Source organism: Orcinus orca, chromosome 7 (genome assembly GCF_937001465.1).
Source record: "Orcinus orca chromosome 7, mOrcOrc1.1, whole genome shotgun sequence".
Lineage (NCBI taxonomy): Eukaryota > Metazoa > Chordata > Mammalia > Artiodactyla > Delphinidae > Orcinus > Orcinus orca.
Window position 1 is genome coordinate 6,487,998 of NC_064565.1, and position 26,522 is coordinate 6,514,519.

General features: G+C 51.0%; 1 protein-coding gene across 1 annotated transcript in view; it reads right to left on the reverse strand.

Moving 5' to 3' along the window:
- Positions 1-5,678: 5,678 nt before the first annotated feature.
- Positions 5,679-26,522, reverse strand: part of TMEM177 (transmembrane protein 177) — a 34,344-nt gene continuing 13,500 nt past the window's right edge. The window contains exons 5-8 of the mRNA XM_004276911.4: positions 21,682-21,900; positions 20,530-20,706; positions 10,216-20,367; positions 5,679-8,846 (exon numbers count right to left, since the gene is read on the reverse strand). The gene's annotated coding sequence lies outside the window, so the exon portion shown is untranslated. The remainder of the gene's footprint in view (positions 8,847-10,215; positions 20,368-20,529; positions 20,707-21,681; positions 21,901-26,522) is intronic.

A 26,522-nucleotide genomic window follows, 5' to 3' on the forward strand; every position in this document is an offset into this window, starting at 1 on the left:
GACAAGTCAGAGGGTTTCCCTGGAGAGAGAGGGTTGGCTGGAGGCTGTGTTCCCACATCCCCAGTGCCCTTCCGTGGGGGAGGGCAGACAGTTGCCTCCCCCTCTCCTCCAGGTGAGTGAGAGGGGCTTCTGGGGGGGAGGGTTTCCTTGCACCTTTAAGTGTTTGGGGAAACGTGAGGACCGGTCCAAGGAGTCGGGACTGCGCTGGGCCAACACTGCCCTGTCCCTGAGGGCAGTGAGGCAAAGGTGTGTGGTTCCCGTGGACCAGACCTGGGTCACTAGTGGGGAGACTGGCTGGAGCCTCCTTGAAAGGGACCCCACCCCAGAGGGTTGCCTGGGCCGGGAGGGCAAAGGGACCAGCAGGGAGACGGACCGCCAGAAAACCAGAAGCTGGAGGGCGGCTGCAAACCCCGTCCCAACACACACACACACCACGACCTCACAGTGAAAACGGCAGCTGGATTAGGCTTGCCGGAATTAACAGCCACAAACACAAGGTGCCCATTTAAAGTTGAGCTTCAGGTAAGCGATGAATGGGCTCTTAGTACATTTTTAGTGCATCACATGCAGTATCTCAAATAGAGATACACTTTAAAAAAAGTATCAGTATTGTTTATCTGAGCTTCAAATGTAGCTGGCCATTCTGTATGTTATCTGGCAACACTGAGTTGGAAACTTTGTGGCAGAAATCCTTGTGGCTTCTCCAGGAAATCCACAGAAGTGGCCCAAATGGACGTTAGCTCTTGGACCCCAAGGTCACGTCACTGCAGAAGCAATCAAATAAGATCCTTGCTGCTCCTTGCCCCTCCCCCACCCCACCCCTCATCAGTAACCCCGGCTGGTGGGTGGGAGAAGGAAGAAGGAGGGAGGGTCCCTGCAGGAGATGACCCCCCACCCTTCCACCACCGCCGCTTCCAAGCTGGAGGACGGAGGGAGACACCTGGAGTGACATTGAGTATTTGGATAATCACCTGGACCAGACTCCCAAACAGCCACTATTCGTGTGACTTAAAGGGACCCAGGGATGCTGTCTGCCTGAGGCATCATGCAGAGCCGGGGAAGGAGCAGACCCTGGAGCTGGACTGAATGACAGCGGCTGGAAGAATAGAGTTGCTTTGTGGTTGTGCCTTGCTGGGGACGCTGTGTCTCAGGCTGGTTTCTCCATTGTATTCATCTCTTTCACTAGCATCCTCTTATTTACCTGTGTCTCCAGTGCCTGGTATACGTAGAAGATCTTCAGTAAATGTTTGAGTGTTGAACGTCAAGGCCTTCAGTGAATCAACCCTTTATTTCACCTGCAGAAGCTATGGAGAGAGAGTTTTCCTGCCATTGTATACTCCTTCACAAAGGTCCTTTGGCTATGCTAAGCCTTCTTGTTACAAAACACGCCCAGTATGATGACGGAGAAGAGCTGCCTCTGGAATCTTCTCTGAGAATGTTTGCAGGCACGTATGTTCTCAGCCGGGGCAGATCCACGTTTGGAGGACCTGAGGCTTATACAGACTGGGACCCTTTCTGAGAAAAAGAAAATTAAATGGTGAAGTCCAAATTAGGCATAAATGTGAATATTGATTCAGGGGAAATCACAAGGAAGTACAAAATTTTAAAAACTAACAAATACCAACAAACATCATAAAATCCAGAAAAATAACATAATATTTGTAGTGTTCAACTAAAGGACAAATCGCTATAATGCGCTATATATAATCTACATTTTCTGCTAGATTATTTTCTGACACTGTCTGGTCAGTGTCCTTTTAGTAGTGGCCTATTATGAGTCTGTGTTATCCTTGTTAATGTCAATATTTTGTGATCAAATCACCAAGAATGCAAATCTTTAAAAAATATATCCATAAGATTCTTTCTTCTTCATTAAATTGGGTTATTCAAACACGTTATTTATGCTCAAAACTTCTCTCTTCCTCTTAATGAAGTACTGCTTTGGGCATGATCTGATTCTTATGATATTGTCTTGTCATTTTCATGATTTATATTTTCTTAGTTGTGATTTTTTATATGATTCTTTCCCTTAATTACATGCTTTTGTCAATTAGACTTTTTAGCTTCCTTTGTGATAGAACAAGAGAGTTTTTGACATTTTGAAGCTGCTTCTAGTCAATTTTTGTCAGAGGCTTCCACTAAGATGCTTCTTTCTTAATGCATGCAAATTTTGTATTACCAAGAATTCTGAGGGAATTCCCTGGTGGTCCAGTGGTTAGGACTCTGCACTTTCATGGCTGAGGGTGCGGGTTCAATGTCTGGTCAGGGAACTAAGATCCCGCAAGCCGTGTGGCATGGCCAAAAAATAAATACATAAATACATAAATAAATAAAAAGGGTAGATTAAATGCACATCAACAGAGGAATGGATAAAGAAGATGCGGTACATATATACAATGGAATATTACTCAGCCATAAAAAGGAATGAAGTTGGGTCATTTGGAGAGACGTGGATGGACCTAGAGACTGTCATACAGAGTGAAGTAAGTCAGAAAGAGAAAAACAAATATCATATATTAATGCATATATGTGGAATCTAGAAAAATGGTATAGATGATCTTATTTTTCAAGCAGAAATAGAGACACAGATGTAGAGAACAAACACATGGACACCAAGGGGGAAAGGGGGTGGGGTGGGATGAATTGGGAGATTGGGATTGACATATATACACTATTGATACTATGTATAAGGTAGATAACTAATGAGAACCTACTGTATAGCTCAAGGAACTCTACTCAGTGCTCTGTGGTGACCTAAATGGGAAGGAGATCCATAATAGAGGGGATGTATGTATATGTATAGCTGATTCACTTTGCTGTACGGTGGAAACTAACACAACATTGTAAAGCAACTATACTCCAGTGAAATTTTTTTTTAAAGTTGGTCTTGAAAAAAAAAGAATTCTGAAAAAAATATACAAAATTAATCAGAAATAAAGGCTTACTCAAGAGCAAGCCAAAAGCGCTTAAGATAGCTTGAACTGAAATTTTTTTTAAAAAAGAAGTATTTAGTGGGATAGGGAGGGTGGGAGGGAGGGAGACGCAAGAGGGAAGACATATGGGAACATATGTATATGTATAACTGATTCACTTTGTTATAAAGCAGAAACTAACACACCATTTTAAAGCAATTATACCCCAATAAAGATGTTAAAAAAAAAGAAGTATTTAAAAGTTGCTGAAATGTTGTGTTGAGTTAATATTGCATAATCAATTATTCTTCTATATAGACCCATCTATTGGTGAGTATGTGTAGGGGTTTGGTTACCGTGGGATACATTTTTTTCTGTACCTGTGGTAATTCGGTGCACAGTTTCATCTGGAACCACCAGAGTTCATCAGGATAGGAGCGTCACTCTCAGGGTGATCTGCTCAGCTGAAACAGAAAACCTTTGAAAGGCATCGTGTGAGCAGGGCAACCTCCTTTCTTTGCAGAGAAGAGCGGACAAGCTATATTAAATGGACAAGCATGGACTCCAGACCTAGGCTTGGTGTGAACTGGGATAACCATGTTGGAAAGCAGCATACATTGAAAGCCTTCAAAATATTTATATCCCCCTCAAACACACTTTGATTTGACTTTGGGGTGTTACTCTTAAGAAAATACTACTCCTGAAAATGAAAAAATATATTATTTTATGCACAAAAATGTTAACAATATGTTGCTAACAAAAAACCATTTGGAATAACCTGCTCTAATAATAAATGATTATCTAAATCGTGCCACATCAACTTGATGGGTATTATTACTATTGAAGTTTGCAGAAGCAAACTTGTTTTATGGTGCTAAATTGTTCTTACATAATGTTAAGCGAAAAAAAAATTTTAAAAGCAAGTTACAAAATTATATATACATTCTCATTTCAGCTAGATGGTAATAATCCCTATGCTCAGAAAAATCCTGGAATATACATTACTTTTAAATGTACACTCTATAAATACATACACTATACATATCATGAACATCTTCCCATGTCAATAAATATAGATCTATGATATCACCTTTAATAGTTGCATGGTACTACATTCCATTGTATATATGAACCAACATTTAACCGATCTCCTACTTTAAGATGTTTAGATTGTTTCCAAGCATTTCCTGTGTTAAGTATATTTGCAGTGAATACTCATGCACATTAATCTTTAGCCAGTTCTCTGTTTCCTCAGGATAAGTTCCTAGAAGTGGAATTGCTGGGTCAAAGGCATTTGTAGGGCTTTTGAAACTTATTGCTAAACGACCTTCCAGAGAGACTATAAAACTCCCCACAGCAGTGCATGCCCTTTCCCTGGAGCCTTTGCAACACTGACTCATTAATTTGTTTTAAAATTGAGAAAACAGCTTGAGAAAATAGGCCTGCAACAGATTTGAAAGTTATTATAGTTTTTTATTACCCAATGCCAGCTTGCTGTAATAATGTTGATAGAACTAATATTTATTATGCAGTTCCCACGTCCCAGACACTGTGTTACATGGGTTAACTTGTCATCTTCTAGGTCTTCTAGGAGGTAGGGACCATTGTCAACCCATTTCACAGGTGAGGGAATGGAGGCACGAGATGCTAAATAAACCGCTCGAGGTAACACAGCCCAAGGCAATGAAAGGATGAGTTAAGATCTGAACCCAGGCCATGGCCTACACCCAGCTGCAAAATTTCTCTCTCAAAGATCCCTGCTGAGGTGTCCTTAAGCACCCAGAGGGACCGTACAGTTCAGGACGCACACGGCACTGAAAATTCCTCTGGCCCATGTTTGAGGATGGGTTTCCATTTAAGCAGAGGTCTCAGAGAGGACCATTTAGAAGAGGCCAAGAATCTACACCCTAGAGCGAGGCAGATCCCCTCTGCTGGACCTGCTAAGGGACCATAAAGTTGGCCTGGCCAGTTCTAGCCCACTACCCAGAGGGGTCAGTGCCAGAGCCCCCAGGACCTCCGCCTGTAGGTGTGACCCCAGATGGTTGGAAACCCAGTTAGTGAGTATGGGGCTTGGGGTGGAGCGGGGGAGAGAAGAAGCAGGTGTCTAGGCCTGAAGCAGGCCTCATTCTGCAGGAAGAGGGAGCAGAGCTTAAATCTAACACAGTTTCGAGTTTGATTATTACACTGGCTGGTGCATTTAGTCACTGAAACGAGACTTGAAAGGGCCCAGAAACACGGTGAGAGGTTCGGGAGATCGTCCCTGGGGATGGGCGGATAACTGCAGAGGCTGCACACCGTGGGGCCTGGCCCTTCAATAACTAGGTCCCTCCAGTCGCCGCGGAGGGCCCACCAGGGCCCCGCTCCGCCGCAGCCTGAGCCGGGTGGAGCCACGGCTGCTGCCACCGCTGCTGCCCGAGGCGCAGGCATACGGCTGAGAGCGCAGGGCCCCCTTGCCACCTCAGGTCTGCTACTCCACCACAGAGCCCCTGCCCCAGTGGGGTACTCCAGCCACTCAGACTGCCAGGGCCACCCCTCCCCTCCGCCGAGCAGCTACAATAATAAATGATAGCTTGCTCCAGACACCAGACGCTTTAATAGGCCATTTTTGTGCATTGTCTCCTTTTGTCCTTCTGTCTCACCTGTGAGGTGTTATAATCATCCTCATCTGTCCAGAGGCTCAGAGAAGCTGAGGAACTAGCCCAGCCATTCACTAGCAGAGGTGACTCCAGCTGCATCCTCATCCGAAGTGCGTGCCCAGTTTCACGGTTCTCTGGGTCCTTTTAGCTCCTTTTTTTTTTTTTTTAAATAATTCAGTAATTTATTTATTTTTGGCTGCATTGGGTCTCCGTTGCTGCGCGTGGGCTTTCTCTAGTTGCGGTGAGCGGGGGCTACTCTCCCTTGCAGTGCACGGGCTTCTCATTGCGGTGGCAACTCTTGTAGCAGAGCACGGGCTCTAGGCGCGTGGGCTTCAGTAGTTGCGGAACGTGGGCTCAGTAGTTGCAGCACACTGGCTCAGTAGTTGTGGCACTCGGGCTCAGTAGTTGTGGCGCACGGGCTTAGCTGCTCCGTGGCACGTGGGATCTACCTGGACCAGGGCTCGAGCCCGTGTCCCCTACATTGGCAGGCGGATTCTCAACCACTGTGCCACCAGGGAAGCCCTGGGGCCTCTTAGCTCTTATCTGAGCCAGACCTCTTCCTGCCGGAGCCCTGGTGGGCTTGCTGTGTTCCCACTAGTTCCATCTGAAACTTGGAATGTGTCTTTGCTTGGAAAGTATAGGGTGAAGGCTTGCTTCGACTCCACTGTGGTTACTTCTTGGTTAAGTCAGCCTTTGTGACCTGGCCCGGGGTTCTAACCACATTGGATCATGTGATTTCCCGGGAAGAAAACACATGCTGCGTCCTAAATAGCAAATTCCAAACACACTGTTGGAACACAGCTTATTTGTGAGTTAGGAAAGTCTGCCTGAAACGCTTTGATTCCGTGTGACAAGAAAAATAAGCTGGGCTCTTTAGCGTGACTGCTGGGGTTGCTGGTTTAAAATAGCCTAGAAGCAGCGGGGCTATTTCTCACCTTGTTCTTCTTCAAGGGCATTAAATCGCACAGGAGTTTGTGACTGTGGTCTGATAAAGATGTCCGTGGTGCAGCGGGTAAAGGCTGGAGTCGGGTGATGTGCATCTGGTACTGCCCGTGTCCTTGACTAGTTGTGTGGTCCAGGGTGAGCCACTTTACCTCTCCAGGCGACTGCTTCTCCATCTGTAAAATAAGGGGGTTACACAAGAGGGTCCCCAAGCCCCCTTCCTGTTCTCAGATTCGATGAAACGCATAGCCTCTGGTGTGGAATTACAAATGAGGGGCCTGCTCAGAAATCGTGTTCCTTTCTTTTACTTCCTTTGTAATTTTTATCTCTTGGTGGAGGCGTTCTCTTTTAGCTGTGGCAGAAGAGGAAAAGGGAAAGTGAGGTTCTTCTGCATTAAATGGAGCATTTAATGATGGATAAGCAAGAAGACGTGATCTCACGTTGGGTATTTGGCGAATAGATCAGCAGATCCTGGCATCCGAGTGACAACCCGCATTGAAAAGGGAGGAACTTGGCTGTCCGGCCCTTCCAGCTGTGAGAGCTTGAAAGGGAAGCTGTAGGGGGAATGTCTTTCATTTTCCCCTGGAAGCTGGGAGACCGTTCAGCTCAGCACTGCCAACTGTATGATGTGGGCACGCCTGTAAATGAAGCCTTTTTCCTTGAACCTCTTTCAGGCTGCAGTCTCCCCTCTGGCACCTCCAGCCCCTTGGAACAAAGCCTAATGTAAAGTCTGGGTGCAACTCAGACCAGCCTGGGAAAGAATTCGCTCGATAATAGCAGGAAGGCCTTGATACGTCTTCAGTGGCCTTTTTTTTTTTTTTTTAAAGCTAGGATTTGGTTTGTCTACTTGTTTGTTTTTGCCCTATCTCTTTCAACAAAAAAATGGCTTACAGCAAGGACACAGCAAACTGCTCCCGGGAAGAACAAAAATAAAAAATAGAAGTAGAAATTCAGGCCCAAGGAAAATAGCAATAGAAAATCATTATGGGGTGAACTCGGGCCCACCTCAGCTGGATCCAGCAGACTGAACACAGAGCCCCAGACCCTGGGCAGGCGGGAACGGGGACCCCGGGCAGGTGGGTGCGTGGAGTCACACGTGGGTAAATCTTATGTGGGTCCTGCAAGAATATAGGTTTTTCCAGGAGGAATGTCAACAGGGACTCTAAATGCCAGAAACATGGGCATTTTAGGAACTATGCAGTTTATTCCTTTTGCTCCAATTTCAGATAAAAATTCTGCTTATGATTCCTGTCTCCAATCTGAGGTCTCTCAGATCTGTTGGGGCCCCACCTGTGGATGTGGAAACGTCCTTAGCAACAGCGGAAGGAACCAGTTCAGAGGACGGCCGGGCAGGTAGGAGCACAGACAGGGGCTTCTGTTAATATGTGCCGGGCACATCCTCCCTTTAAAGTCTGGGGCAAAGGACAGCCATGGGAGAACTGGGTGAGATTCAAGGGAGCTGTGGCTTGAGACCAGACAAACAGCATGTCAGCAGCCGGGGACCCAAGGAGAAGCTCTTGAATACCCTGGTACTCCATCAGCACCAAGTGACAGATAGTTATAAGCAGAGCTGGCTCCGTGGGCCTGTGACCTGTGCAGTCACATGGGGCCCCAGGCTCAGAAGAGCCCTGTCACTGTCTCAGAAGTCTTCCTAACTTTGAACAAGGGACCCTGCATTTTCACTGTGCGTGAGCTCCACACACTATGCAGCCAGTCCTGAGTATGAGTAGGGCCAGCCAAGGCAGGTGCGTAGCCTCCCTCCTGCCCCGAGGCCCATGGTGCTCTCTGTGAAGAATCCAGTTCAATTGCTCCTGTGTCTTCCTGCCCCTAGAACTGCCTTTCTGTTCCCCAGCTTCCTGCTTCAGGCCTTGGCTAGGTTACAAGTCCCGCATGGCTCTCACTGGGCTGAAACCAAGGTGTCTTCTAGAGGCCCCGAGGGGAGAATCCGCCTCTTTGCCTTTTTCAGCTTTAGAGGTTAGCCACACAACTTGGCTCCCAGACCCATCTTCAAGGCGTCAGGGAGAGCCTTCAAGGGCGGGGGAGCCCTTCTCACACGCATCACTACGGCCTCCCTCTTCCACTTTCAAGGACCATTGGGATTATGTCGGGCCCTCCTGCATAATCTCCCCACTTAAGGTCAACTGACTAGTTACCTTAATTCCCCTTTGCTGTACAACCCAACGCATTCGCACTTCTAGGTATTGGGATGTGGACGTCTTTGGTGGCGGAGGGGTGGAGGGGTCACTATTCTGCCCACGTCACTGTATCTTTATCCTTCTTTCTTCAACCCTTGGCATGCTTTTTGCCCAGGGCTTTTTTTCCCATGAAGCTCCTTCATACGAGCCTTAAAGAGAAACTGATGCAAAAAGGAAGGGGAGAAAAAGGTGGGGGGGAGGGATAAATTAGGAGTTTGGGATTAACAGATATACACTTCTGTATACAAAACAGATAAACAACAAGGACCTACTGTACAGCACAGAAACTATACTCAGTATCTTATCATAATCTATGATGGGAACAGAATCTGAAAAAGAATAGATAGATATGTATACATGTGTGTATATACATATATGTGTACACACACACACATAAAAAACTGAATTACTGTGCTGCACACCTGAAACTAACACGCCATTGTAAATTAACTGTACTTCAATAAAAATTAAAAATAAAAAAGGGGGGTAGGGAGGGGAAGGAATTGGTGAACATTTTGACAGCCTCTCAATTCACGGGTTTGCATTTTGCTATTCCCTTCACCATCTCCATCTCTTTTTAGTGCTACCGTGTCTGACATATTCCAAGATCAACAAAATTTTAAAGCTAAAAAAATCACTTATGAGAAGGTGGTAGGAATTATGTTCATTGAGCAGGGAAAACAACCAAGGCCCTACAAAAGTCCTTTTAGAAAGAGAATATAAGAGAGACGCTTGAACAATTGCATTTCTTTTTTTCTTTAATTTTTTAAATTGAAGTATAGTTGATTTACAATATCATGTTAGTTTCTGGTATACAGAGAGTGATTCAGTTATACATACAAACACACACACATATATGTATATTCTTTTTTTTAATTTTTAATTTTATTGGAGTATAGTTGATTTACAAATGTTGTGTTAGTTTCAGGTGTACAGCAAAGTGATTCAGTTATATATATATATAAAATCATTCTTTTTTAGATTCTTTTCTCATAGAGGTTATCACAGAATATTGAGTAGAGTTCCCTGTGCTATACAGTTGGTCCTTGTTGGTTATCTATCTTATATATAGTAGTGTTTGTATGTTCATCCTAAGCTCCTGATTTATCCCTCCCTCCCCCTTTTGCCCTTTAGTAACCGTAAGTTTGTTTTCAGTATCTGTAAGTCTGTTTCTGTTTTGCAAACAAGTTCATTTGTTTCATCTTTTTAAAATATTAGATTCCACACATGAGTGATATCATATGATATTTGCCATATATATTCTTTTTCAGATTCTTTTCCCTTATAGGTTATTACAAAATATTGGGTATAGTTCCCCGTGCTATACAGCAGGTCCTTGTGAATAACTGCATTTCTGTCTTTCACTTCTGAACGTGAAATGTATGCTCTGGACCAAATGAATTGCCCAAGACCCTTAAATTTCCCTGCAAAGTCACCATTCCATTCCTCCTTCCAAGGCCAGGCCCTCCCTTCCTTTGCTGGGTGAGGGGCTCCGGGGTAAGTGCAATTTTGCGCTTGTGTATTCCTTACCCGGCGGGGTTTTGAGCATTGCAAACAAGAACTCTAGGGCAGATTGCTCAAAGAGGCTCCTGGCTTGGAAAGTGCTGCCAGCTGGCCTCGTACCCGTATCTTTGCAGTAAATTTCTCTCAAGCATATGCACACACAAATACGCCTTCTGTGGAGGGCGATGAAATAGTCTTCACCACGGATGCCGGGGGAGAACGTGCTGAACCATGAAACTGCGGCGATGCCTTTGGGTCTGGGTATGGTGCTTCGTGGGGCAGAGTTTGTTACCACCGTCCCTGTTTCGTTCGTGGATGCATCCGCGCATCTGGGACCTGGATGCTCCGTCGACACTAGGACAGGCCTCACCGCGGGGACAGCGTGTTTTTTGTTCCGCACCATCGGTCGGGGCGCCTGCCTGTTGGACCGGCCAGCCCCTCGGCCGCAGGGCAGTCACTTCCGACCCCCAGCTTCTCCCCTGGACCTGAGACACAGGGAAAGGCTTTGCCACTTGCAGGTCACCCTGCAGGATACCGGGGGCGAGCCCGGCTGCTGCCAGGGCGGGGAGCCAGCGAGCGGAAAGCCCGCCCCTCGTCCAGTGGGCGACGAGCGACGAGCCGCTTCCAGCTGAGCGTGGTGGGTGCTTTCGGATCAGCCGCTGGGGACACCCTGGGGCAGCCGGGAAGGCCTCCAGAGGAGAGGCCCTTGGGTAGAAAGGAGGAATGAGTGGGGACTGCCAGGGGCCAGGGGATTCGTGCAAAGGGACACAGGTTCAAACCCCACCGTTGCCACCCTGAGAGACACTCGTTCTCTTGGTCTCTTCCTCCAGGGAAGCGTGATCACAGCCTCCCTGCTGTAGGACCCTAGAATTCCCGGCAGTGCAGCCAAAGTCCCAGACAGCCCCCCGTCCAAGTGTAGGGGCACACGTTCCTGGCTCTTCTCTGCCCTCCTTCCCGCCCCGGCGCCTCGTCTGCTTCACACCCGCCTCCCGCCTGGGGTTTGCGCAGCAGCCCTCGGCCGTGTGTTGAGTCCCGTGGGCCTCAGCCAGGGCTCTACCTGGACCCACACCTGGACCCACACCTGGACCCACGACCGGCAGCCTCGGCTTGCCTTTATCGACGGGCCCGCAGTGACCCAGCCCGGCAGCCGGTGAGGCCCAGGGCGCGGAGCCGGCCGGAGGGGATGAGCGCGCATTCCGTGAGCCACCCGCCAGCTCCCGCTGCTTTGGGGAGGTCACCCACGCGTTGTCCCCACCTCCCTTCTTCCCCGTGTCTCGCTCAGAGCCCTGGGCGGAGGATTCATGAGCTCGTGTCTCAGAAATGCTTTGAAGATGAGAAGCCCTGAGCGTTTCCCCAGCAGCCCTCAATTTACTTCTTCAGCGCTCTCTCTGGGTTGTCAAGCCTTTGTAGTTATTCTTATAAATAGCAATCTCTGGCTGCTTCCATTTTTACCACGGCTGCCCTCCTACAGCAGACCAGCCACGGGGCTGGATATGCCCCATCCCCCTTCTCTCCACACCCTTCCACTCCTGCAGACCCCACCCTCACTGTCCCTTGTGTGCTCTCAAGGTCACCCACCTCCCTGGTGCCCAGCCACTGATCTACCCCAATGACTCCCAGGGTCCCAATATGGTGACCACCACCCTCCAGCTCTGGCCACTGCCCACCTGCTCAGCCACATACCTGCCTTGTTTCCAGCCCTGGGCTCAGAAGCACCAGGCTCAGTCATGCCCCCAGGCCAGGAGAGAAGCCACGGCATAGAAACTGGAAACTGAGCCTGGTGGTAGGCCTGACCAGCACACGGCTGATCAACGGGCATTCTTTGAATAGGATATTTAGATCATGCAAAAGCGTAGGGGGAGACAAATAGCATATGATATCGCTTATATGTGGAATCTAAAAAAAAAAAAAAGATACAAATGAACTTATTTCCGAAACAGAGATACACATAGAAAACAAACTTACGGTTACCAAAAGGGAAAGGGGGGAGGGATAAATGAGGAGTTTGGGATTAACCTACACACACTACTGTATATAAAATAGATAAACAACAAGGACCTACTGTACAGCACAGGGAACGCTACTCAATATTATGGGTAGAGTTTACCCTTCTTTAAGGGTAAAGAATCTGAAAAAGAATAGATGTGTGTGTGTGTGTGTGTATATATATATATATATATATATAAAACTGAATTGCCATGCTGTACACCTGAAACTAACACAATATTGTAAATCAACTATACCTTAGAAAAAAATGTATGGGGAATAACTTAACAAACCACCTAGCTTATGACAGGAAAAGCTACCTTTATGTCTATGGACCTCTTTTATTTCTCTCTCCTATTTACTATCTCTCCCAGAGAAAACCACTATCTTAAATTTGGTGTCTGGTATTTCTAGGAAAGTCCTTACACTTTGGTTATATATGTATATATATCTTAATAATAATAGTATTATTTTGTGTGCTTTTAGACTTTAGATAAATGTTAATTTACGGTACGTATCCTTATCAGATTTACCTACTGACATTTTAGTCACATATTCAACACACTAACTTTGCTTCTTGATGATTCAGTAATATCTTTTTGTCATAGTCCTTTTTTAAAAATTCAATTTATTTATTTTAGGCTGCATTGGGTCTTTATAGCGGTATGTGGGCTTCTCATTGCGGTAGCTTCTCTTGCTGCAGAGCATGGGCTCTGGGCACGCAGGCTTCAGTACTTGTGGCATATGGGCTCAGTAGTTGTGGCACATGGGATCAGTAGTTGTGGCTTGTGGGCTCTAGAGAGCAGGCTGAGTAGCTGTAGCGCATGGGCTTAGTTGCTCCGTGGCATGTGGGATCTTCCCGGACCAGGGCTTGAACCCATGTCCTCTGCGCTGGCAGGCGGATTCTTAACCACTGCGCCACCAGGGAAGCCCCTGGCATAGTCTTAACAAGAGTCACATTGACCAATGACATAACAAGAGGGGGTGATGGGAGCCCTGTAGGCTGCAGGAAGGAGTATTTTATCACTGACGTTCTTTAGAACTGCTGGTACATGCTGGTAACAAAAAGCTGACTGACTTTTAGTGGTGTCTTAGCTCAGGCTGCTGTAACAAAATACCACAGACTGGGGGGCTTAAGCAACAGACATTTACTTCTCACAGTCCTGGAAGCTGGAAGTCCAAGGTCAGGGTGCCAGCATATTCAGTTCCTTCTTCTGGCCTTTTCACTGTGTCCTCACATGGCAGGGGGAAGGGAGAGACAGAGACAGAGACAGAAAGAGGGAAACAAGCTCTCTGTCCTCTCTTCTTATAAGGGCACTAATCCCATCATGCGGACCCCATCCTCGTGACCTCGTTACCCAAAGGCTCCACTTCCAAACACCATCATACTGGAGATTAAGGCTTCAACTTATGAATCTTGGGGGAGGGACACATTTCAGCCCATAGCAAATGGTTTTATTATTTGTTTTTAAGTTCTTTACAGACAACGTACCCCTTACTGCCTGCAGCAGGGAGCAGAGTTCAGTACGCAGCTGTGGCATCCAGAGATGTCCCGGGAGAGGAAGCAGTTTGTGTAAGGGGCTCTGCGGGGGGTGGGGGCACACACAGGTTGAGTCGGGGGCTCAGTATGGCTGTGCCCCCTACTGTGAGCGTGTGTGACATTTCAGATTAAAAGACACCTGGGAAACACATCTACCAAATGCAATGTGTGGGTCTTGCTTAAACCCTAGTTCAAACAAACCAACTGTAAAATAGTCACCTTCAGAGCAGCTGGGAGAATTTGACTGTGTATTGGGTAGTGCGCGAGCACAGGGAACGTTTGCTCCTTTTGTTAGGTGTGTTAATGTGTGAACACAGGGGGGAGCAGTTTGAATATACTTGTTATGTAAGAAAATGTCCTTATTCTTGAGAGATACATACTGAACTCATTTAAGCAACACCAGGAGGGCTGGGATTTTTTTCCCACAGAAACAAAAAAAGATGAAACAAGTATCATGGAGTGGCAATCATTGTCAAACCAAAGTGATGGGTGTTTATTGTACTGTTTCTCTGAGTTGGGATCTAGCCAGTGGGCAAAACCCACTTGAATATTTAAAGCAGCGGGACTTAGGCGAAGTACTGGTCACACCGTGGGGATGGGAGAGTTAGGGTTAGGGTTAGGAAGCCAACAGAGAACCGAGATCAATGCCAGCAGCTGCCGGCCCCGGGCCAGAGAGCAACACAAAAAGGTGGTGTCACTGGGCTCAGGGGTTGGGGGGCCACTGAGCAAAGTGGAAACCTCAGCAGGCCTTCTGGGGACACTGGAGCCACGGTGGAGCTACAGTTGCGGTGGGGACAGGACCCGAGGTCAAAAGGGAGAGGAAAACCCCTGCTTTTCCCTTCCTCCCAACCCCGACTCTGCTGCCAGGGTCTCTCAGCCAGGCTCAGGCTGCAATCACAACAAAGCCAGCAGGGGTCACCGCCGCCGGGACCCAGGGCGGAGCAGGGGTGAGCAAGTGGGCTGGCTCTCAGGGCAGACAGGGCCAGGGCCTGCACAGAATTCCCTTACATTTGTGCATGTTTTTCAGAAGAAAAGGAAAAGAGACCTCTCCCCTAAGCATTGCTGGCACAAGACCTCTCCTGCCCTAGTGAGCTCTGGACGGCAGGGCTCCTGGGCCACAAGACCATGAGTTCCATTTTAAGACACCTGCTTTTGCTCAGATTATGCCTTCCTGGCAAATAAAGCAAGAACACCCCTGTGTCATCACAGCCTGTCGACGAGGACCCAGAAAGACTCAGCCGCTGTCACTGCAGGAAACTGTAGATGTATTTTCTGAGCTTTGGGAGGCTGTGAGATTGGGCCCAAAGCCCCGCAGTGGTCCCGCAGGTGACCAACCCCCAATCCATTTCCCATCTTCCTGCTTGATTTTTTTCCTGATGACGAGGTGCCCAGCTACAAAATCCACTTCCCCCAGTTCTCTCGGAGTTACTAGTGTCTATGTGACCGAGTTCTGGCCTATGTGATGTAGGCGGAAGTCCTGAGGAAGGGTGATCCTTCTAGGACAAAAAGGCCAGTCTCTTTGCCTTTCCTGCTTCTTCCTGTTTGAAATATGGATGCAATGGCTGGTGCTGTGGTAGCAGTCTTGTGACCTTGAAGACTAAGTTAGATGCTGGAGCAAGGAGTCTGGGACAAGGATGACATCTTTGAGCAGCTGCACCAGCCCTGGACTGCCTGGTCCTGGGCTTCTTGTTAGGTGATTAAAATCCATCCTTACTTATTGAAGTCACTGTTGGGCTTTCTGTGATTTGTGGTTGAACATGTATCTTGACTGAAAGCAAAGGAATATGCTTTTACTCAGCAGAAGGAAAAGAAGGAAGTAAAGAAGTCGGCTCCCCAGGAAGAGACTAGCATTATCTCTACATACGATGCTAAGCACACAGCAGATGCTCAAGAAATATAAACCAGTAAATGGGTGAACTGATATGGCAAGTGGACGGCCACCTGGGCAGTGAACCTGAAGAGTGAGAAGGCTTCCGGTAGTGAGGCCACCTCTTCTACTGCCTCAAAGGAAACCAGTCCGAACATTGCCAGGATACCCGATGTTATCACGTTATCTGGAGATAGGAAATTACTTCCTGAACATCCTGGGGAAAATGCAAATAGTGTACGTGGAAGGAAAATACATAAATTTGTTCATCACCCAACAGATAACAGAACTCTGAGGGGATAGGTGTGGCACACACACCCTAAGGTGACCCCCAGTGAATCACAGCCTGGGTGCGGGTGGAACCTGGGACTTGCCTTTAACCAACAGGATATGGCAAAAGTGATGGGCTGTCAGTCCTCTGATAAATTACATCATACGGCAGAGTGATCATACATGTGTGTGTGCACACGACACACACAGACTCACACACACACACACACACACAGTCACAGCTCTGAGCAGGCTGGAGTGAGAGAGAGATTCCTTCGTGGTGACTCTGAGGAAGGAAGCTGCCATGTGGTGAGAGGGCCACTTGGCAAGAGAGTGTGGGCGGCTTCCAGGAGCCGAGAGGATCACGCGCTGCCAGCCAGCATGAGAACAAGGACCTTAGTCCTGCAGCTAAGCAGATGGGCTCTGCCAGCAACCAGAATGAGCCTGCAAGGCACTGAGGCCGGTGGACAGCTCGGGCCGAGGCTCTGAGGCCAGCCCTGGTCAAGTGTCCAGGTAGGAGTGCAGCCCCTCCTGCACCTTGATCACAGCCTGCGAGTCCCTGAGCAGCAGACTCAGCTGGGCAGTGCCCAGAAGTCCGAGATAATAAATCCATGACGTCCCAGGCCACCGCCTGAGGAAATTCCTTACACAGCAATAAAAGCTGGTACAGTGGCCTAGAGAATGAAGACCCTCCTGTGAAACAGAGGCGGCTGCACAGTGCTGCTGGGACCCAGCCTGGGGAGGGCAGATCTGGGCACAGCATCCATCTGTTCACCACTGACTTGTCAACAGCTTATTAGGGGCCACTGCTATGTGCCAGCCGTAGGTCACGGCACGAAGCGTTGCCTCTCACACCCCATCTCTTCTTCACCACGCAGCTGCTGCAGTAAGTCCACTCCAGACAAGGCAGCCGAGTCCCCACTGTGACCTGACACAGGGCCGGACGCTTCACAGCACAGACTTGTCAACCATCACAGTGACCCTGGAGGCAGGGGTTTATATCATCACTGCACAGAGTTGCATAACGTCACATAGCGGTACAGCTGGGATTCTAAGAAGTTAAGTCATCCCTCCCATTCTAAGTGGGGTTAGAATATCGCGTTGGGAAAAATCAGGTCATCTGAGCTCACGTGGCCCCCTCCTCTTCTCAGAGGCTCATTCTTAAAAGAGTTAAAATATTATGCATTAAAAGTTGCAATCTAGTAGTAACTTATGGCAGTTTAAAAATGGTATAGGGACTTCCCTGGTGGTGCAGTGGTTAAGAATCCGCCTGCCAATGCAGGGGACATGGGTTTGAGCCCTGGTCTGGGAAGATCCCACATGCCACGGAGCAACTAAGCCCGTGAGCCACAACTACTGAGCCTGCGAACCACAACTACTGAGCCCACGTGCCACAACTACTGAGCCTGCGTGCCTGGAGCCTGTGCTCCACAACAAGAGAAGCCACCGCAATGAGAAACCCATGCACTGCAATGAAGAGTAGCCCCCGCTCGCCACAACTAGAGAAAGCCCACGCGCAGCAACAAAGACCCAACGCAGCCATAAATAAATAAATAAACTTTAAAAAATAAAAACGGAATACATATCTAGTGTGCCTTTTTCACTTTTCCTTTGTCAGCATCTTCTTCCCTTCCATAAAGGCATGATTAGAATGTTCCTTCAAACGCTTTCTAAATTTGAATCTGGTGTCGACATTCCTGTTGACTGCATTCTGCTGCATGGCTGTGAGGGTGCAGTGAAATGATGCAGATGAAGCACCAGGCCTTTTTTTCCTGTACACAGCTTTGTATTCTTCTCTCTACACTTAACATGTGTGTCACTCAGAGCCCTGGAAGGAAAAGCATTTGCTCTGATGGTTCAAACGGAGAGCCGCTTAGTGAAGGACGACTTGCAGAGACATGGACAAGTTTACCTCCTCCGTTTTAAGGGAACAAACGGAGGATGTTGAGGCACCCAGGAGCTGTCCAGAGCAGAGAGCTCTTACCACCCTCAGGGCCAAAAGGGCAAGAGAAGAAAATGGAGGTATCAGAGTCCAGAGAGGGTGCAGACTTAGACGGGCTGCCCAGAGGGAGCTGTAGTCCTGGAGGCATCTGAGGCAAGGAGAGAGTGGAGAAGACCCTGCCCAGCCTCTCTCCTCCCACGCCTCCCTCTGGTGTGTCTGACTTGCAGCCAGAAGCAAAGGGAACTGGGATGAAGCAGTGCACTGGGGTGCAGGGCAGAGCAGAAACGGATTCTGGAAAGACACATGGAGAATTAGCATATGATATTATGAGCCTTATCCTATGTCATTAGAGATTTCTTGAAGACAGTGCTCTTAGAGTTGATTTACAATGTTGTGTTAGTTTCAGGACTGCAGCAAAGTGATTCAGATATATATATATATTCTTTTTCATATTCTTTTCCATTATGGTTTATTACAGGATATTTTATATAGTTCCCTGTGCTACACAGTAGGTCCTTGTTGTTTATCTATTTTATATATAGTAGTTTGCATCAGCTAATCTCGAACTACTAATTTATCCCTCCTCCACCCCCTTTCCCCTTTGGTAACCATAAGTTTGTTTTCTATGTCTCTGAGTCTGTTTCTGTTTATTTTTTAAATAAATTTATTTATTTAATTTATTTATTTTGGCTGCATTGGGTCTTCGTTGCTGCGCGCGGGCTTTCTCTAGTTGCGGCGAGCGGGCTTCTCACTGCAGTGGCTTCTCTTGTTGTGGAGCATGGGTTCTAGAGCACAGGCTCAGTAGTTGTGGCTTGCGGGCTTAGTTGCTCCGTGGCATGTGGGATCTTCCCGGACCGGGGATTGAACCCATGTCCCCTGCATTGGCAGGCAGATTCTTAACCGCTGCACAACCAGGGAAGCCCTCTGTTTCTTAAATAAGTTCATTTGTGTCATAGTTTAGATTCCACATATAAGTGATATCATTTGATATTTGTCTTTCTCTGACTTACTTCACTTAGTATAATAATCTCTAGGTCCATCCATGTTGCTGCAAATGGCATTATTTCATTCCTTTTTATGGCTAATATTCCATTGTACATATGAACAACATCTTTATCCATTCATCTGTCGATGGACACTTAGGTTGCTTCCATGGAAGACAGGGTTCTCAATGGCTAAGAATTATTTCATCATTTGGTCGGTCTATGACTTATTATTAGTAGTAGCAGCAGCAGTAGTATTAGAAGATATTTAGATTGGTCTCTGCTCAATTACTACAACCAGCATCTTTGCCCGGAATTATTTTTCTACAACTGCCATGTTAAGTAACTCAGTCCATGGAGGTCTCTCCACAGTCTGCAGGCTTGGAGAGCCCAGGTGAGAACACTCCCCAGCCATCCCGGGATCCCTGGAAACCACTCTGGGTCATCACCTCTTACCTTTCGAATTACGAGTCAGGAGGCGGCTTGGGCGGCCCCTGAAGGAACTGTTCTTCAGAAAACGCAGGGCTGGATTCAGCGCTGGGGGAGGGCGGGGGCGATGCCTTGGGGTGGGCCCTCGAAGACTATTAAATGCCAGGAGACTCAGCATCCTGGCTTCCACCCACCCGGCTGCTCCCGGGGGCTCCTGGGCCCCGGGCTGTGGCGAGCTTGCGCCCCCTGCCGGCCAGCCAGGCATCTGCGAGAAACGTTGCCAGCGCTGGTCCTGCAGGCGCCAAGCACCAGCCACCTTGAGCACAGTCCCTGGCATGAGCGCGGGCTCTGGAACTAGTCCCCTGAAGAGCTCCCACAGGGCTCTGAGCACCTGAGGGATGCTTGGATTCACATCCCTGGGGACGAGAACTGTCTTGGTTAGAGCAGGATCTCTCGGACACTGGTGGAAATGTAAACGTGCATACATATCAAGAACCTTCAAAATGTTTTCAATACTAATTAATTAATTAACTTGGTTGTACCGGGTCTTAGTTGTGGCTCACTGGCTCCTTAGTTGTGGCATACGAACTCTTAGCTGTGGCATGCATGTGGGATCTAGTTCCCTGAGCAGGGATCGAACCCTGGCCCCCTGCACTGGGATCGCGAGTCTTAACCACTGCGCTACCAGGTTCTTCAAGTCCCAAGAACCTTCAATTTTTGATCCAGCCTCACCTCCTGCAGGAAGCCTTCCATGTCCACATACCCCCAACACCCCCGTGTAATCTATGCCCCTTTTCCCTGCAGCGTTTTTGCTTGTCTCTGACCCAGGTCAAGAAGAGTAAATTTATTTTGCTCTGTTTTTGAACTCCAATTTCACCAAGTATTTGTAGCAACCTGATTTCCATCATTTCAGGGTTTCTCTCTGCCCTCTCCTTGGGATTATGTCCTCGAGGCAGGTAGAGGGAAGAGGGAATGCTCATGAAGCCAAGACAGACGGTGTGCAGCCACCGGGCCGCCTCCTGTCATCTGTCCTTGCAGGCAGCACCCAGGGAGTCCCCACCGAGAGGGCCCACGTTCCCGCTAGCGGACTCCTTCGCTGGTTACCTCTGGATTCCCGGGAATCTGCCTGCGGCTCCATCACTTCACAGGGGCACCTGGTTTTCTGAAAGGACAGCTAAGGAAAAGAAAAAGCTCAGCTCTTTTCAACTTCTTCCCTCCCCACACCCAGTGCCTCACAGGTTGATGAGGGCAGGTCCGCTCTGCCCTCACATCCCACTGCCCCAGCTGGTCCTGCCACAGCCCAGGGCCAAGGTCCGCCTCTCACCTCCGCTCCAGTTCCTCCGCAGGGAATCAGCTCCCACTCCCTGGTGGTTTCCTCCCAGATCTTTTGTCTGCTCCCAGTGACTCTCTTCCCCTAATGGTCTGGGAGGAAGCGACTGCTTTTATTCTGCTTTCTGCTCTGTATATCTGCCTGTCTTTCCAGAGGGCCGGGGCACAGTGGCTAAATGGGGAGAAGCACGGAAGGAGAGTAAAGGAGGGGGTGGAAGAGAGAGCTTGTTTCCTAAGGCACGCCCCCCGCGTCCCTGCCCTCCCTCACCCCTCCTGTAGGGTCGGGGCTGCAGAGGGGACTTGCCCTCTTAGAGCTCTGAGCTGCAGGGCCGTGCCTGCTGTCAGGAGCTATCTTCAGACGACCAGAGAGAGCAAGGAGGGAATCCGCTCGTGAAAGAGAGAGACCGAGAAGGTGAGCGGCAGAGAGAAGAGCGCAGGGAGAAAAGAGATCTGCCGCGAGCTGGGGCCCTTCGGTGAGACCTTGAACATGTGCTTCAGTTTCGCCTGGAGCCAGGTCTGACCACGGGCCGCCCCAGGGTAAGCAACTGGAGATTCATTCCCTGTGGACCAATACTCCAAGACGAGATCAGCAGGACAATCGAGAGAGGAGGCTGGGCCCTGCCCCACAGAAGATAAGAGACCACATACTCCTCATTCTCGAAGTCAAGGAGACATTCCCGGCTAGGAAGCTCCTTGGAGGTCAAAAAGGGAGGGGCACCGCCCCGCAGTAGGTGATGGCAACTCCCCATAGGCCTCTGCGGTGGAATCCACCTCGGCTAAGAGATGCGCACGCACAGGCCAGGACCGTGAGATAAACAAATACGGACACAGAGGCAGGCAGAGCGAGATGTGGCCATTTGAATCACTTTTATGGGGCATTTCTGCCGGGTTTCCTCTGGCCAGCGAGACTGGCCAGAGGAAACCCGGCAGAAATGCCCCATAAAAGTGATTCAAATGGCCACAAGGGCGCGACTCTCTCTCTGAGCCCGCCCGTGTGTCTATCCACACGTACTGCACTCTTCTTTTCTCCTAATAAACACTTTGCTTCTCTACCTTCTGTCTTTGTGGGAATTCTTTTCTGCAAAGCTGAAGGGCCAGGGCCTTGTCACTGACCGCTGGTCAGGTGGCTTGGATTCGGTGCTCTCACCTCCACGACCCGACCTCAATCTCTGGCCGGGAACCGAAACCCTGCTTCAAGCCGCTGCAGGCTGAGGCCAACCAAGAACACACTGAGTCCGGGAGGGGAGCCAGAAGAAATTCTGGTCTTTGCAGCTGACGTTGCCCCATGAGCCGTGGCTCCGCGGCGGGTGTGACGTGGGCCGGCATGTAACCTCTGAGGAGTCCAGAATTTCTGCTTTGTGTGCTGCTGTGAGGATAAATGAGCACAGATGAGCAGGGACCACAGGCTACTTGTTGGCAGATGCAGACGTGCATGCCCGCCAGGTGGACAAGCCTGGTTTGAGTGTCTGGGGACGCCTCGGCCAGCGCCGCGGGACCCTCAGGCTCCCAGCCAGCACAAGGAAACTGCGGACTCAGGGATGCGTCACCTCAGGAGCCTGCAGACTCCTGCACGGCCCCCTCCTGTCCCCGCCCTCCTTCCATGGCCTGTGTCCCCATCTCCCGGTTCCGTCCACCCTGAGGTCCGGTCACCAGAACCAGCGAGCCAACAGCCAGCTTCTTTTCCCCGCTGTTCAACCAGAATTTCTAGAGATTCTCTCCTGCAGCGGCAGCAATGCTGGGTGCTTGCGTACAAGGGGACGAAACAGGCACCTCAGGAGAAGGAGAGAGACCGGGAGGCTGCCCGCAGAGGAGCCCCCAGGCTGGCAGGAAGGGGAGGGCTGCATTGCACAGACAGGGGGCGGAGAGCAGGCCAGAAGGCTGCAGAGGAAACGCCTGCAGGTGAGGAAGACAGCCCGGGGTTACATGGAGCTGGTGACCAAGGCAGGCGGCGGACGGAGCAGGGGCTGAAGCCCTCCACCCCTCCAAGTCTGTGGTTTCCCTGGCTTGCGGCAGTTCCGTTCAAGCGCAAGCTGGGTGAGACGGGCACCCCTGGGGGCCGCGCCTTTGGATGTCCCCAAGGTGCGCCGGGCGCTCAGCACCGGCCTGCAGGTGGCTGCTTCAGGCCACAGGCAACCGTAGGGAGTTTCGTCCAGGCAGGCTGCTTCCCTGGCCAAAGACAGCTGACTCCAAGCGCAGAGCGCAGAGCAACGAAGGCGCCCCAGCGAGGGGGGGGGGGCGCTGAGCTTCGCCCCCCTCGGCTCTCGCGGTATCTCCCATTCCTGCTGCCCCAGGCGTGCCAGGCTCGCCCCTGCCCCCGGGCCTTGGCCCGGCCCCTACCTCTGCTGGGAACGCCCCCCACCCCCGTGTCCACTTGGCTCCCTCACTCCGTTCAGCTCTGCCCCAAGGTCCCCTCCTCCATACGGACCTCTCCCGGCCACTCTCACCCCCCGAGCCGGCACCTCTGCCTCCTTGTCCCACAGCAGCCCTGCGCGTGGTCTCGCAGGCTCCACGACGGCCTGTTCCTTGCTTACTGTCTGTGCCCCTCAGGGAATATAAAGGCAGGGATGTTTCTCCATCGCCATGGTTGCAGGGCCCAGAACACAGCCTGGTGCATGGTCAGGGCTTGAGAATTGTGTGCTGATGGATGGAGGGTCGGGCTACGCCCGTGGTCACCGTGAGGCGGGTGACAATACTGGCAACTGACGGCTCCCCGGGTCAGTCCTAGGACACACAGGGCTCTCAGCAACGAACTCAGCCGCTCTCCACCCAGCCCCAGCTCCCAGGGCACGGCCCCTCGGGTCGGATCTCGCCTCTGGGCCCTGGGATTTCCAGACACGCCCCATCCAGGCTGCCCGGCTCCTGCATGTATTTGCTGCCTGCCTCCTCGGCTGGGCCCTGGAGGGTGCTCTGTGGACCTGGCGTGAGGTGGTGCCGGCCTGGGCCAGCCCTGACTCAGGGCACCCGTGCACGTCTTGTCTGGCAAGTCCTGCTGTCCTAGGTCCCAGGCCAGGCTGGGGCACGGTAAGAGGGGTGTGGCTGCAGAGCTCCCATCCCCAGAAACCCGGCGATGAAGCTCCGCCAGGTCCGAGGCTGGCTGGGGGCTCAAAACACGTGTGTGGCCCAAGGCTCCCGCCCCTTCTGTTACACCCCATGTGAACGCTGCAGAACCACTCTCTTCTCAGGTAAACAGGCTGACTGTGTACAATCTACTCATGACAGTGTGTGAAGTTCAAAACACGTGCAAGTGTTTGTAAGCTGATGCCTGCATCTTACGAACCTGGACTTTTCCCCAGAGCCATGCACTGCGACGGTACCCAGGGTGCTCAGTAAATGCTTTGGTGGCCCTTAGGCCCACAGGGGGTCCTCCCCTCTTGGGGCTTCCTCTGGCCTCTCCACTCTTGCCCACCCCCGCTCCCACCTAGAGCCTGCCAGGTGCTCAGCCAGGTGGCCGAGAGGCAGGAAGGCTCGCCCCGCTCGCCAGGCGCCAGGCGTTCACAGCCCAGTTGGGACAGACTGACAAGGGACCAGACGGGGTGCAGTGTGAAGAGTGCAGTGGAACGTGCCAGGCTGCCATGGGAACGGGGCGGGGGTGGTGCTCGAACCGCGTGCAGGAAGACAGCCCCTCAAGTCTGCTTTCAGCGTTTCAGAGCTGGGTGTGAAGGCGGGTGGCGGGGGGGAACCCGGCCGGTTCTGTTCGCATTCCAGGGCTGTCACCTTAGTTGAGCTTATGCTCTTCCAATGGAAAAAAAAGAAAGACACAAAGACCTTCTCACACACCCATAAACGAGGCATTTCTAGCGGCTCTGTCTTGCACAATCACTTCTTGACGTTTTCAGAAAGGCTTTGCAGCATCAGCTGACACCAGGCTGTGAGGGTCTGAGCGGTAAGAATTTGCAGGATTTGCAGGCTGCTTCCGTGAGCAGAAGCCTCACCTCCTATTCATGAGCGCCTCGCACCCCCAGTGAACATGAACTGTCTAAGCCAAGAGAGTTTGACTCTTGTAGTTGGGCTCTTCCGTGTGGTCTAGTGGCAGGAAGGAGGACCTAATTCAGTGGTAACAAGTAACCCCCAAATCTGGGCTGTAAAACCACGCGGGCTGGGTAAAGGGGGGATGGAGACCCCTGGCTGTCAGATACTTTCCCAGGGAAGCGACCCCTCATGGCTCACAGCCGCCCTCAAAGGGGGAGGGAGCAGGTGGGGACAGCACCTCGGCCACAGCGATACACAAACGCACACAGCACAACCCACGCCCAGCAGTGACGGGTGTGTGAGCTCATCTTGTGCTGGAGAGACACCCTGCGTGTGTACCTCAGCGGTGATGTCTACACCGGTAATTTGAGTTCACTATCACACTGCTGACAACAGCTACTGTTCTCATCTGACTCTGACTGCTCGGTGTCCAGTGAGCACAGGATTGAGGTCAGAGGAGACGAGAGAGGGAATAAGGTCCGGGACTGAGAGATCACTCATAAACTCGGCAGGGGAACTCGGTTTCAGGGGGACTGTGTTTCAAAGAGAGACCTCAGGCCAGCATCATATCCCCAGAGGACAAAGCAGTGACCTGGCGACTGAAATGCTCTAGTCGGGGTTCCTGGGTGCCCCCCGCGCTACTCCTCCGAATCTGTTCACCACGGATGTCCCAGGAGGGGTTGGGGCTCCCTGGGGTCTGCAGGAGGCTTTGCTGCTTCACAAAAGGGTGCTGCTGTCCCAGCTGTGGAAACCCAGGGTGATCCCTGCTTCCCCGGTGAGGCTGCAGCCTTGACAGAGGAAACAGCACAGGCATCATGTCAGGGCTCCGGGGGGCCCGTGGTGGCTGCACCAGCAACAGCTGTGTGTCCATGGGCAAGTTCCCTAGCTTCTCTGAGCCGCTGCTTCCCAACTGGACCAGGGGCGTAATCCTGCATCTCTTTAAGGGGGTTGCGGTCATTTAAGTAGATAATGTAAGGCAACAGCCGGAGTGGAGCGGCTGCTTCCTACGTGCGGGGGTGATACTGATCTGTGGAGGGAGCTCCACGGGGGACTGGACAGGGCAGGCCTAGGGGACGACTGCCCGCCAGGCCCTGGGGAAGCCAGGGGGCTCTGCCAGCTTTGCGGAGGGCCGGCCCAGCGTCAGGCCAGGCAGGGGCAGGGGGCCGTGGGCCTCGTGCTCTCACAGGCCTCCTGCCTGCTGGGCTGCCTCGGCTGTCCCTGGGCTTCTTGCCCCCGCCCTTCCCCTGCATTCCTCAGGTTAACGTAGCCTCTGATACCTTGGCTCAACTGAAGACCTCATCAGGAGGCAAACCAGAATCAATTGGTGTGTATGCAAGCCCGCAGGCTTACGCAGCAGATGGCTCCTGGCACTCGCTCGGCCTGCAGGGGGAGCCTTAGGGCCCAGATCCAAAACGGGTTGGACAGGAGCTGGAGGCGGGAAGCGCTGGGTCTGCAGGAGGGGCGGCGCGGGCGGGGGCGCAGCTCTGGCCTGATTCCCACTGGGGCTCTGAGATGTGCCCCTCTGCCACCGGGGCATCTGACAAGCTTCCTCGGCAGGGGCCCAGTCCAGGTCTCAGGCCTGGGACACCCTCCCTCTGCAGGCGCCCGCACAGGGCAGTCAGCCGGTCCAGACCTGCGGGCTGATGCCGAGGCAGCCTTCAGCTGCCGCTGGGAGCAGTGTCCGAAGGCACTGGGCCCGCTTTGGAGGTGCTTTATCCAGGGGGGACAAGACTGGGGTTTAGACGCCTTGCTCAGCAGCCACTCCCCCGTGCACCCCTGAGAAACGCGGGCTGAGCCAACCCTCACAGGCCATCACCGCTGGGGTCTGTCTGCCCGTTTGTCACAGGCCTTCCCGCCAGTCGCGACTCAGTCCTGGATTTGGCCAACACTTCCTGAACCCCGAAGACGATGTCAGGTCCAGGGAATAAAGGCTGGGGTGGCCCGGTGGCTGCCCCTAGAGAGGCCGGGGGCTGGTGGAGGTGTCAGACACACGAATGAGGCTCTGCCGGGGGGTGAGAG